Raw genomic sequence first — 14,682 nt, 5'->3', positions numbered from 1 at the left:
TTTTAATGTCATTATTTATAAATCCAGTCACAAATAGTTGTACCTGTAACCCAGTACATGATTTATAGCTACATGTGCAGATTATTATTTTAATACACTTATGTGACATTGGCATATTTTATTAAAATCTGTTAAATTACTGATATGCACCTTTTTTAAAAACATGTATGTAGGATTACAAATATGCGCATGATTTCTTCTGCATTTCATAATAGCATTACAAGTAACATTTTCAGGAGCACATATCTTTCTTTGAAAATGCCTACAGTTATGCAAACTTGTTAAACTGTTTTTTACCCTTAATATGATTCATTTAAGAAACCAAATATTTTGTTTACTTGCTATAGAGCTTTGGTCTTCTCACCACAACCTGGTCTACATACTCGGCCAGCTGGTCAACCCTACACTTTTGTAAATCATTGTACCTTTGTCAGCACTGCTGGCCAGAGCAGATAATACCTGTCAAGGTTGGCAGGTGATCACTCAACTCCTGTCAGAAATTAATTTTCTTCTGAGCAGTGTGTATTGTGCATGCCTTGATCTTATCCAGATATGAATCATGCAGAAGGTAGAGTATGACTGTAGTCTCAATGCACCAGCTAAGAGGATGGCCTTGTGCCTTCACAGAAGTTGCCATCTTTGAAAGTGCCAGAACAAGAATGAGGAAAATATGGTGAGAGATGTATTCATCACTTCCTGTGGGCTGTGACATCACCATAACCAAATCCTTTTGCTACCACTGTCATTACAACAGCTATCAACTCAATAGTGTAACCAAAACTGCTTTCTTACATACTTTTGTTTCTTAAAGGAAATCAGTTACCTTTAACTTTTATTCTTCATAGAAATGGAAATATATGTGATTAATAATTTTACTGATAATCCTTATTGGTAAAGATTATTTGTTTTGTACCCTAACACCAGGATCTGGCATGTATTACAGCAGAAATTTTATTTTTTTTTTTTTTTGGGGGGGGGGTAAATGTCACTGTGTGTGCTGTTTTTAAGAAGTTATGATTTGCTTAAATTACTGGGATGAGACACACAATGTTGGATTACAATTCAAATTGCTGCAAACCTGACATTTAGATGACTCCTTTTTGTTTTTACCACATTCTGACTTTAACTAGTCGAGGGCCATTTGCATGTGCTGCAGAAAGCTCTGGAGTGCAGTGCATCCATGTCACTCTTAAATACATTCATGTTACTTTGGAAGTGTATTCATAATCAGTGAAATTCGCCAATATACCTCGGGACATATTTGAATACTACTACAATTCATATAAATGCATATAAATTAGCCTAATTTGTATATACACGTAAATGGACATAGATTTTTACCAATAAATTGAGTGTCACTATTTTAATTCACCAATAGGTGGGATTGGTAGCAAATGTAGTAAGATACTACAAAATTAGTACAGTAAGGAAATATTTTTTAAAATATCATTTAATAAGAAAAAATTAAAAATATTATTGCATTATTAATTTAAGGGTCATTTGCAATTAACTTCATGAATTTAAATGTATGTTGTACATGCTATGATAGCATTGACTGATTGGTAAATTTCTGACATTTTGAAGTTGGATTTCATGACAGCAGCAGAGGAAATGATTACTGATCACAGAAAATGATTATTACTCTGGTATAATTTACTGATTATGCATACATGGGTATAAATTCAGTATTTTTCTACAGAGGATTGCTGTGCTAAGGATATCAACAGGCATCTGTGATGAATCTGATTTTTTGGAGTGGCAGTATAACCAGTACACCACAATGGCAGAGGATAGAACAAGGATGCTTTTTTGTGACAAACATGATTGCATTCATGACCTGAATGAACTGTAGGTAACATACTACAATTTTACACATGTAATATTGAGGTTTCTATTAGGTAATTATATCAGTTTGTGTTAAGTAACAGTTATTTTGGGTTGCAGGAAGACTTGGCCAGTGTTTTGTGTAAAAGCTGATTACATCCAAACATTACTGTCACATTTTCTGACTGTGCCACCTCCCCTTTCAGCCATGAGGAAAATCATGTCCTCATTACAGCAGTGAGATAATATGGGTAACTTCTATTTAGTAAAGTGGGCCCAGACAAGCACAGAGGAACAAGGCCTAGAGTCAAGTAGTTGTCAAAGTCAATGCAGTTGGAGGCAGAAACCAAGCACTGGCACAGTGTAAGAAAAGAACAAACAATAAGGTATCACATGCTAGAAGCAAGGCCAGACAGAATGCAATTTCCCTTATAACTAAAGTGGGGCCTCCAAATCCTATTAAATTAAATCCAGATGAGGAATACCATCTGTCCATCCATGAGGATGACTATGACACAGAAGATGATAGAACAAGAATAATTAGAGCTGGTTAGACTTCTCCATCTCACCAATGTCTACAACAGCAACAATGTTTATGAGCCCATAAAGGTTGGTTTAAAATCAATAGAATACATTTATATATGCTGACAAGGAACTAAGTAATTAAACACTTAATAATTAATTATTATTAATTGAACCTTGTGCATTAGCAAAGAATGGAAATGAAGGCAGTATGTTCAAGATAAGTGTTCCGCTCACCCCCTTGTAAGCATACTTTACTGTATGCTGTTGCAAACATTTTTTTTAAAGGGTTAGCATCAGAAACAAACAGTTCTGCTATACCAATACATTTGGATGACATCAGTAGTAGAATGGGTGTTCTGCTGCTGCTGCTAATGATGATAGCATAGTTATATTTATGAGGCAACCTTATAGAAGAGGAGGCAGTCCCCAAGTTTAATGGCAGGTTCTCTCACCCCACAACATGTTGGTAACAATACAGAAAATTATAGTGCACCACAAAGTCAAGCACAAGTTAATAAATATTTGCATTTCATCCCTGTAAAACTAGTATGTATACTATCAGTGAATGTTAGACAAAAAGCAATGTTACATGGATTACCATTGATACACATGGTAGATAACTAAAACATCAAAATAGTAATGAACAACATTTTAGGAGAAATATATCATAAGCAAATGACACATTACAATGAGTATCCTGCAATGTAAACTTACACTGCTGCCACATCACCCTCCCCACTGTACAAGTGATAGTTTCTAAAGTCAAAATTCATTGTGTATGATAGCATACATTTATTAATCTGATGTACAGTACAACAGAATAACCTAAGAAGAAATGGCATATATATATATATATATATATATATATATATATATATATATATATATATATATATAAAAGGAAAGCATTGTATACATTTACAATGCATTAACTCAGGAAGTATTTCACTGTTGCCTTCATTTCCATTCTAATTAAGTAATCAGTAAAGCTAATGTTCTTCATGAAAGAAAACAAAAATGTAAATTATTTCCTATTTGAACAGGAATCAGTGAGCACTCAGGCATAGCAACAACATGAGTATTATTCTAACAGATAATAAACAAAATATTTTTAAGATGAGAGAGATAATGTTTGATGAACAGTGGTAGTGACAACATACCATGCACCACACAGCATAGCCCACAGAAATCATTGCATACATCATTTATACACTTTTACACTCTATGGGCAGGATTCACGAAGCCTCCGTGTAAGAGTTGTAACTCTTACACGGAGGCTGCAGTTAAACGGAGTGATGTCAGCATGCTCTGCATATTCATGAGAGCATGCTGAATCACACTTAAGGCTAACAAGGTCCGTGGAAGACAGTAGGGGGCGTGTCCGTAGGCCGAGCCCTGCAAGCGGACACACCCCCAGAAGAGTAAAATTGCCCAAAGTAAACACCCACGACAGAGGCCATGGAAATGTGAATAAACACAACACAACACATGCCCCCACAGACTATGAACATAAAATATATAAATGAACATGTTATATATTTTTTTTCTATCGTAAAGATGTTTGCCCGTGAGTGTGCTCGTTTGCGCGGGCGTGCCCGTAGCTTAGCCACAGTTAGCAGTCAGTGGAAAAGGATATAAGAACTAAATATGCAAAGTAAGCCAAGAAGCAATAGTATAGTGGTAAAGACATTGGCTGAAGAGCAGGCATTCATGGTTCGAGCCCCCACAACACCAATTTTTATTTCTAGTAAAATAAGCACAAAACAAGTCCCTGACAAACATGTACACATATAAAATCATAGTTTATGTAAAATGTAATGAAATAGTCCATTTATTTTGAAGAAATGTGAGATAACAAAATAATAAAAGATGCCAGATGTGCCTATAGCTGAGCTACAGTTTAACAAGGTGAGTGCATCTGCCCATAGGTGAGCAGTGGTTTAACAGGTGCAAAATGAGTGCCCGTAGGTGAGCAGTGGTTTAACAGGTGCAAAATGAGTGCCCGTAGGTGAGCTGTGGTTTAACACACTGAAACTGTGTGCCCCTAGCTGAGCTGAGTGTAATATGCGTGCTGATAGCCAAATGAGGCGTAAACCAGCATACCCCATTTGCGTGGAGCTATGCACTGCGCAAGCAAGCTATCTGACAGGCAACGTTGAGCAAGCCGTATCAAAACTGCCTTTACACAGACACACCCCTCAGCTTGTCTAGACAGTCATAAAAAATAAAAAGCAGTGGCCAGGTTCGAACCCAGGATACTATACACCATAGTCAAGGTACTGAACCACTAAGCCATGACAGCAGTACCTATAAATGCAGTAATAGCAAATATATAGGAATGAATACAAAGTGGAGCATGACAAAGCAGGTTTTGTGAAGTTGATACAATTCCAAAATGGCCAATCACAGATATGTGCGGGAAAAATGGCCTATATAAGCCCCATAGGTGGGAATACACAGCATAAACGATTGTAGAACTGACTTGCAGCCAGAATGACAGGAGTAGGTGAGGGTAGTTGCTTTTGAGCACAGAGGTGGGGCGTTGAGGAGTCCAGATACATGGTGTGCCTCCTAGTCCACAATCATGAGGCCCAACTCATGCAGGGCCAGGTCCTGTGGGGAGCATATAGGGCTGAGGTGTGGGATCGGTTGGCTCATGATCTCACCAGTGCCACAGGGATTCCAAGGACTGGTGAGCAGGTTCGTCACCACCATGCGGACCTGAAGAGACGCAAGCAGGACCAATTGAACCTTTGGATCCAGGAGGCCCAGCAAATGCCCAACGCCCCACTACTGAGTAAGTTACATGTAATTATGTATGTAAGAAATTAAACTAGCTGATATTATGGAGATGTGTATTCCAATATTACTTCATTTATATTACAGCTGCAGGTGTCCGTTCTGTGAACCGCAGAGCCTATGGCGATAGGCTGGTGCGGCTGGACCACCAGGCAGGTCAGTAATCCTCTCCCAGTAACTGTAAAGAAATATAAAAGTATGACAGTTAGCAAAAGAGTGCAGTGTGGTCACTAAGTAATAGAATGTGCAAGTAACAAGTGTAAGAGTGTTTGCAAGTATTGTTTGATTACAAAAGTGTGTTGCAGTCTGTAATCCAAACAGAAAAATGAAAATGTCTGAAATAAAGATGCCCCACTTGTAATATAATAATACACAACCTGCAGCAGGCTGAAAAGTACAGCTGCAGAAGATGAGCAAATCACATGTGTGAAATATACCCCTGTTGAAATACTGAAACATGACAGAAGTGAGACTGCTGGAAAGGATTGTAATAACTAAAGGTAAAACATGTCAATAAAGCCTAGAAGTAAGTACCATCCCGAATAGTAAAATGAAAACAAGTGAGAGAGTGTGAGAAAGTGTCATGAATCCAGCAATAAAGTAGTAATAACCCCTGAATAAAGTATACTGCAGTCAATACAGAATGAAATGCATGTGAGAAGCAAAACCAAACAGCGAAATCTGTTCAAAGTGTTGCTGCAGCTGGAATGTGTATCCCAAAATCTGGATATGTTGCTCTCAGTCTGCAATATGCAGATAGTATGATTGTCTGATATACCAAACATCCACAGTTGTCTATAGCTATATAAAGCAAATGTAGCAGGATGATGTAGCTGAACAAAGCTAGATATGAATGTGTATGAAGAACAATAAAATGTATATTGATGTAGCAGTAACAGTCCTATCACCAAGTTGAAGTAGTTATCATATAGGAAACTGTAGTTAGAACAGTAGTGTGTATATATGTGCAGCTATTAGAAATGTACAGCATATGTATTGGTATTCAAAGGTGTTAATATTATTTTCTTCACCCCACCCTATAACCACATATAACCCATTCCACATGAAAATGGTATGTGCAATCACAATTAACACCCCTGGACATTTGTCCTGTTGGGTCATATATATTTGCATGTCCATTGATGCATCTGCCCTGTTCATACATCCAAACCTGATGGCCTGTTGCCATCAATCAACCCTGCATGTTGTTTGACTGTGTATTGCTGTTCAAATTATGCATGTGTTATGCTCGCTGTTCAATGGTGTGAATATCTGGGTGTTTGGTTAATGGGAATACTAATGCATGCTGTTACAACTAATTGTGAATGGTATTATATGTCACTAACCCAAACTGTCATGACATAATGCAAAACATAAGACGACAGGGAAGGCGGGTTCCAGTGGACCCACCTCTCCCACCTCAGCTGGCGAGTGCACCTGGCACTAGTGCCCAGTCTGGACCCTCTTCTGGTGGCACAACTTATGGGCATGCCTGTTGCCCGGCCTACACAGCCCCCAGCACAGCCCCATCCTGGGCAGTGAAGGAACAGTGACAACTGCCTATGGGTGGGGATATCAGTTCCACTGTTGCCATCTGTGGGCTCATGGGCTCTGGATATCCAAACCTCCATCCCCGTCAATTGTGTAACCCCCCACACGTGTCATACACCACCCCTGTATGCATCTTGTTTGTCTTGTCTGTTGACCTACCCAACCTACCTCCCCAGCTATACTGACTTCCTCCACCTGACATACCACTCTCACCTGAAAAAAAAAAAAAAAAAAAAAGGGCACTCTGTACCCACAAAAAAATTATGCCCCATACATAGCTGCCCATTCCGCACAAGTCTGCTGGACATGGAAACTATCAATTACAATTGGCTGTACAACAAGAATTATTGTTGTCCTGACACCTCTCTCAGGGGTGGAAGGTTTCAAATTTCACACCAAATTACATACATATGCACAGCTGTTGCTGATGAAGAAATGGGCAGCTATGGGCCTTACCTACATCCCTCCTGCAAATCCCAAGCTTGTTTCCCTACTGTCTTACCCTCTTTGTGACCCCTTTTTCACCACTTTCCTGTCTCCCCATTTTCATTTCTTTCAAAGAAAATAGCGTGGGTGTGCGCCACAGTAAGCACTGTTAAGCGGTTGTAAGCGGGTGTGCGTGTGTGTGCACAGAGCTGAACGCCAGTGCGCATGCGTGAGCTCCGCGCAAACCAGCACTAACCTGGTTACAACTGCTTAAAAGTGCCTTAGTCACTCTGATTGACAGGTCTTGTAGTCAGTTCAAAAGCAAAATAAAATCCCACTGTCAGTCCCGAACCCAGGACCTTGGAAACAGTAGTCTGCATGACCTACTACTAAGTCATGACTCTTATACAAGAGCATTGTGCTAAAATAAATATACCATGTAATAGTAGGAATGAATGTAAAGGGAATATAGGATGTGTAGTACACAAAGCATGTCATTTAGAATTACTGTCAAAACTAGTGGATTTCCATAATAGTAGTGTGTGAACAGAAACAGCCATGCTAGTTGGTAGCTAGTAGGTAATAATGTCAGTTAATGTATATATATAAATGTATGTATATTTACATATATATATATATATATATATATATATATATATATATATATAGTTGTAGGTGTCATTGTGCATACACACTTACTACAGGGAACAGGAGAGAGGAGTGGAGAAATGTGAATCTACAACACAGCCTGAATCATGAGAGAGAGATACTAACCTTTACACTCACAGAACACTGTCCACAGCATACCAGCATGGTCCCCGCCCTTACAATCTGAAAGGGCAACGCCTATCTCACATACCCTTTTATAGCACTGTCCTGAAATCACAGTGAGAACTGCAATCAGTACACAACTGGCTGCATGCAATTAGCAAATGCTGGCTTACAATTGGTGCAGAGGCCATCACATGGACCTATGCAGATACCTACAAAAGCATCCTGTACTAACACTCCACACATGCAATACATTCATTGCACTGTCTGGAAGCAGACAGAAGGAGAGAGACAGACAGAGACAGAGAGAGAGAGAGAAAAAAAAATACACACGCTACACACTGAGTCTAAGCTGTCAGCAGTGACAGTAGCAAGCCGTGCCAGCAGCAGCAGGAAGCACAAGTAGTGGTAACGCAACCAGCTGTGACAAACACAGGTAATGTAAAGTAGCAGGTTAATAGTCTGCATACTGTGAACCCTCCAAATGTGTCATAGGTCTGTATCTATAGGTGTGTCCATGTGATATGTTGTGTGTATGTAGTTCCACCAAAAGGGGATGACTATACATTACATGTCAGTCAGTGTTAGGCCATGATCCTGGCAGCAGTTGTCTGTGCGTTGCCCTCATCAATGGCTGTAGTGACTGTTTTGAAAGGACAGCCAGGTTCAAAAGGCAGGATCAGCCCATCACAAAGGCAAACTGGCCGGGAACAAGAGTCTGCAGGTACCCAATATCGCTGTATATGCATCCCATACTGAATAATTCCATAGCTTAGCAGACCAGGCCAGTTATGCTTATGATGTGGTAGTTCCCAGGGTCAGTAGAGGTGCCGCCTTAGTGGTGTGGGACCACTGTTGCTGTATGCCAGTGTCCAGGTACATATCCTGTAGTACGGCCAAGGTTAAATATCAGTCTTATATGCGGTTGTATGTCCTCTTGGAGTGCACGTAGCACACATCCAGGGATACCATCAGGTCACAGTGATGCTGTGTGTTCTGCTTTGCTGAGGGCGGCCCTCACCTGGACATGTGAGATGATAGGGAGGTTACATTCAGCTGTGATAAGTATTTCAACTTGTGGGGGAGAAGGAGGGGGGATACGTGCACCGAACCTGTCTGCAAGAATGTTGCCAATATCTGTGTGTTCGGTGAATGTTAAGTAGGTGTGTATTAACTCAGAGCATATCTGAGGCATTTGGTCCATATGTGTAACATAACTGAAGAAGGCCTTGTGATTATCTATAGTGTTTGTGGCCATTTCCCTCCCAGAGTAGGCCGTGGCCATTGTTATGAGAGACCGTAGCATATTACCAGTGCTGACCACAGATGTCTTCCCTTAATGTGAATCTGCTCTGTCCTGCAGTAGCCTCCTACTATTGTTATACAATCTGCCTTTGGCTGGGGTCCACCGGACAGGATGCCTAACCTTTGTGCATAGGGTCTGGGTTAGAAATGTGTGTGCAAGTTCCATGCAATCTGTGGGATGTCCGTGGTAAGCATTCGCAAAGGGGACAGCAGTGTGGGTTGTGGCTTCCACTGGCCCAGTGGGCTGCATGGATACCATCTCAGTCCTAACAAGTGAATAACTGTCTAATCACATACATATCAAAGTAGTCTACTGTGCTGGTGGTGGTGGTGGGATATGTATATCCAGGCCGAGTAACTTGTGTCCACATCAGACTAGTGGATGGTGTTCCACATACAGTACCTTGGTATGAACCCCCAGAGTGAGGTTGTGCATTGGACCTGTTGCAGTGTGCTGACCAATGGGGCATGCTACTATGTTGTATGGAATGTGGCAGGTATTGTTGCACAGGTGTTGGCTGAGCACTGATATCTGGCCATGTACTTGTGTATCCACCACGAGACACACACATGCAAAATATGGGAGTAGTAGTATATCACTACACTTGAGTATCATGTATAGTATGTGTGCCATATATTGCTGACATAGTCTGCTGATATCCTGTTTGTGTTCTCTTCCAGGGAGATGGCGCATCAGCATAATCCCACCTACTCTGCAGCGGAAGATGAGATACACCAGAGCCTGGTGCGGGAGTATGACATACTGTTTTCCCGCACCAGCCAGAATCAGCAGGAGACAGCTGCACTGTGGCAAGACCTTGTCCGTAGGGTAAATTACATTGGCACGCATAATAGGACATATGAGCAGGTACGACATCACTGCAGTGATTTAATCAGAAATGTCCATCAGCGTGCGTCGGATATCCACAGGCAACAGGTTGCCACAGGAGGTGGGGTGGCCACACATCCCCCCCTAACCAGACTGGAGGGGCTACTCCTAAGTGTTGTGGCTCCAGCCCCAGAACAGCAACAGCAATACACCTGCATCATGATGGAGGCTGGATCCACACAGCAGCACGACATGGAGCGTGCAGGTAATATGCCATATGTACACTTGACTGTTCTGTACACTGTTAGTTTATGCATGTGTAAGGTGTGTCCGTGGTATGTAGCTGTCAACATAGTATGTAATTGTGCATGTGTGATATTGGCAATATCAGCAGCTGACATGTGAAAGGCAACTGGTGTACTACTGCACTGTATCATATGCAGTATCAATGGCACAGTTGTGCCCACTGACATTAATCTCCTCATTTCTGCAGGTCCCTCCGGGGTTACAGCAAGGCAGGCCATCCATGCTGGTGAGTGTGTTTAACAATACCTATAATAGTCCTGATAGTGCTAGTAATACTAGTGTAACTCAGTAGTGCTCTGTGTGTATACTGCGGGGTGTGCATGTGTGCAGGTGTGCCTGTGTCCATGTGTGCATGTTTGCATGTGTGCATGTGTGCCTGTGTCCATGTGTGCATGTGTGCATGTGTGCATGTGTGCCTGTGTCCACATGTGCATGTGTGCATGTGTCCACATGTGCATGTGTGCATGTGTGCCTGTGTGCCTGTGTGCATCTGTGCATGTGTGCCTGTGTGCATGTGTGCATGTGTCCACGTGTGCATGTCTGCATGTGTGCATGTGTGCATAAGTGCATCACTGGTAACATTGTGTGGACACTGTAAACTGTGTTTCCTGTCTTCCTCCCACAGGTTCTGGTGCTGCTCTGGTGTCCTGCAGCAGGGAACCTGAATCTGGTGCCACAGGTACTGGTAATGATGATATCTGTGTAATGGTACAGGAAGGTGTGTCAGGGTCCGCCACTGGTCAGCCAATTGACAGTACACAGCTGTCAACCCCATCATTGCGCACAGTCATCCTGCCAGTACATCCTTTGTCACCATTGTCCCTAGGTGATGGACAGGATACAGTGGGCATTGACCAGGGTAATGTGGTATCTGTGGCACATGCTTCCCCACACAGCAGCCATGGGCAGGGTCCTGCGATGGTACCACACAGACAGCTGCCCATGGGTTCTCGTGGGAGCATCCATGGGTGTACTGCCTCTGTCAACCTCAGCTATGTTTCGGGCTGTCATGCAGGCACAGTCGCATATGGAAAGGTACACCAGACAGGGTCTGAGGGAGCTGAGAGCATGTCGCACAGCCATGACTGACAGTATGTGTGACATCACGGATGCTATCCGTAATTTCACCGATGTCATAGACTGATGTTGTGGGGACATATTACAGCAGTTTCACAACCAAATGTCCATGAGCCAGGGCAATGGTGGGCAGTTGTGGTATCGACGTGGCCGTATGCCAGCAACAGCAGCAGCTGGTAGTCGGCGCGGATGACAACAGGCCCGCGCACGCCCCCATAGTGCCAGCAGCAGCCCCAGCAATGCTGGGTCTGTGCTGTCATCGGAACGCTCCAGGAGACCACATGCACATGGCTCTGGACAGTCCCAACAGGGACCTGTGTCCAGTCAACACACTCCCGCTTCTGATGACAGTACCCAGTCTGGCTTAGTACTGGATACGGTCCGTAGCACCCCTGCCAGGCACAGGTACCGTGTCCGTGCCCACAGACACTGATCTGTATGACCTGCCAGGTGCAGTCTGTGGCTGTCCACAAACCCCTGTATATGGCAGCCATGAGGTGGAACGGTGTGCGTGCATACACACATGCAAAATGTTAACACCTAGGGCTACCACATACACGCACACACTGCACCAACAGTGCCCCACCCTGTACTGCTGTCCCTCACCAACACACATACACACACATGTCAATTGGTGGTATCAGTGGCAGACTCAGGCATACCTAATTCACACCCTGTGCATATGATGACACTGTGCCACCTCCTGCAATCTCCAACATCATTGTGGGAACAGGTAAACACGTTGCTGATGCACAGGGTGACTACATAGAAGTGTATTAGTAGTATCATGTTGGTAACAGTACAGTGTGCTGATATGACTGTGTGTATATCCCAGCATGCCTGATGCAGTAACCGTATGACTGTCCTGAATTGTTATCTGTACCCATAGTACGTACCAAAGTGTAACAGCTGCACATTATTGCATGCCAGTGGTAAGGATGTCAACAGATAGCCACATACATGGGTAGCACAGGGGGGAAGCTAATGCAAGTAGTGATATGCAATGATGGACATGTACAGTAATGGTGTCAAGTTGCCCACAACGACTATGCAATGTGGATGTTTGTGCATGTTGATATGTGTGCAGTACCAATGTAATCCAAATCACAATTAACTATGACATAATATCAGTTCTGCCATGGGCATCTGCGCTGTGCATTCCTGGGTACATGTTGATAGTGCCTACATATTTGCACTGTTACCTACTGTTAGTGTTACCCCTTCTTTGTTGTACAATGAACTACTTCCAGCCCTGCTTACTGTAGCTTTGTTTGCATGCATGTTCACTTGGGGTTTCCTGGAACACTGCATCCACCTGCAATGCAGAGTTACAGTGCTTCTGTGGACTCCTAGTGACATCTGCATAGCGTACGATACGTATGTCAAGTTTACACATGACAGAACGTCACTGTCCGTCCTGTTCGCATGTACGTTGCCTGTGACACATTGCACATGTCTTACCTGGCATTTACCCACGTGTGCAGTCATATATGCCAGTGCTATGAAACAGTAGCAGTACACCCACACATACACACCTTCAGTATGTTGTTCCCCATTGGCCCTATGTGTTGGTACTCACCATGGCAATCGCACTACTAGGGTAGCATGTGCAAAGGTAACCTGTGAATCACCTCTATGGTCCAGTTGTGGTTTATGTGAGTTATGTGGCAATGTCACAGCTGCCACATGTATGCAGTCAACCATCACCCTTGGCCAGGAATGTACAACACATGTGTGGGATGCCACCACATAGCCAATCTGGGGACTGAGCTCTCTGAACCCAGTAATGCCATACCCTGTCAAGTGGCATGTCATACTACAGTGACTACAATACCAGTCAGACATAGACACGCACTGCCAGCAAGCTGAACACACTGGGGCATACATGGGGACTCAGAATAGCATTCTGCATGAGCATCACACACCTCCGCAGCTGGCACACAGGCATATATTACGTCGGAATAGAGCACATGCCACACATGGCACACACATCCCGTGTGCCACACACTCACAGCCTGTAGGGCTACACAACACACCTGCTACAGATGTGTCAGGTACCTGTCTTGGGCGCTGCAGTGGGGTCCCGCTCAACAGGCTGTATATGGTGAAGGTCACAGTGATATGCCTCAGGGGCACTATGGTCCACCACAAAACACATGCATACAGGTCAGTTAGAGGCATGGACACATATGACTGAGTCATTGACCATGCCACTATGGATGACCTGAGACATACCTCCCTGGACTACATGATAGGGAACATAGAAGGGATCTCTCAGCATGTGGCATGGGCCAGTATGAGCCTGATCTTGGTTGCCATCATACCCTCACCAGGTATGCTACCACTATATGTAGGAAGGGTGTTGTATGTCTACATTCTGCTCAGTCTCCAATGTCATTCATAGGGTATCCGCTGGCTGTCAACGTGTGCTTACATGCTAGGGAAGCCACAATGATGTGCAAGGGGCAGCTTGCACATGACAACCATGGCCCAATGTATATTGGCGAAGCTCCTTGATACACACATACTGCCTTATGCTGCAGGACATGGATTACATAGCCACCTCTGTGGGTATCACACAGGTTAGGACACTAACAGTGCTGCTACACAACACCAGCAGTGTACACCGCAAGATGCATGCACTGGACACTGTCCTCAGCACGGTGAACTGCAATGTCTGTGCAGTACCAGAGTCCTGATTCATGGCTCACAGGTGCAACCCATCACTGCCAGGTTATGCCTCACACCATGCCTGTCATCCCCTACACATGTAACACACATGGACAGGGGGGTGGTATCCCAAGGCACCACAGATACACACACCTCCAGGTTGTTGGCACAGCACAAAGCATCAGGGCCTATTCATGTGCAGCTAACAGTGTGTCGGACTTCCGTCTGGTTCATAGCCTGGCACACACAACCCTCCCATACACAGGAAAACCACCTATCCTCCATAACAACACTGGCAATATGACAGTCTCAAGAACTGTCTTTATATGGCTGGACTGCATCCAGCCAAACATTGTGCGTGAGCATTACTGTAGCTACAACACACTAGTTGAAGGGTTCCCAGCATGTGGTCACTGAATTGCAGTGGAATGACATGCTACCACTCCCACAACAGGTGGGAACATGCAGCACCTGTACATCGACTACATGTAGACTATATGGCCCAGACCAGATGTGTATCCCCACACTGTATAGACACATACCATGTGTGGCCCCTGCACAGCAAGACACAGTCATATTATTATGCATTGCAAATACCA

Source organism: Protopterus annectens, chromosome 3.part0 (assembly GCF_019279795.1).
Source record: "Protopterus annectens isolate FY-2018-M chromosome 3.part0, PAN1.0, whole genome shotgun sequence".
Taxonomy (NCBI): Eukaryota; Metazoa; Chordata; order Ceratodontiformes; family Protopteridae; genus Protopterus; species Protopterus annectens.
This window is presented reverse-complemented; position numbering follows the sequence as displayed.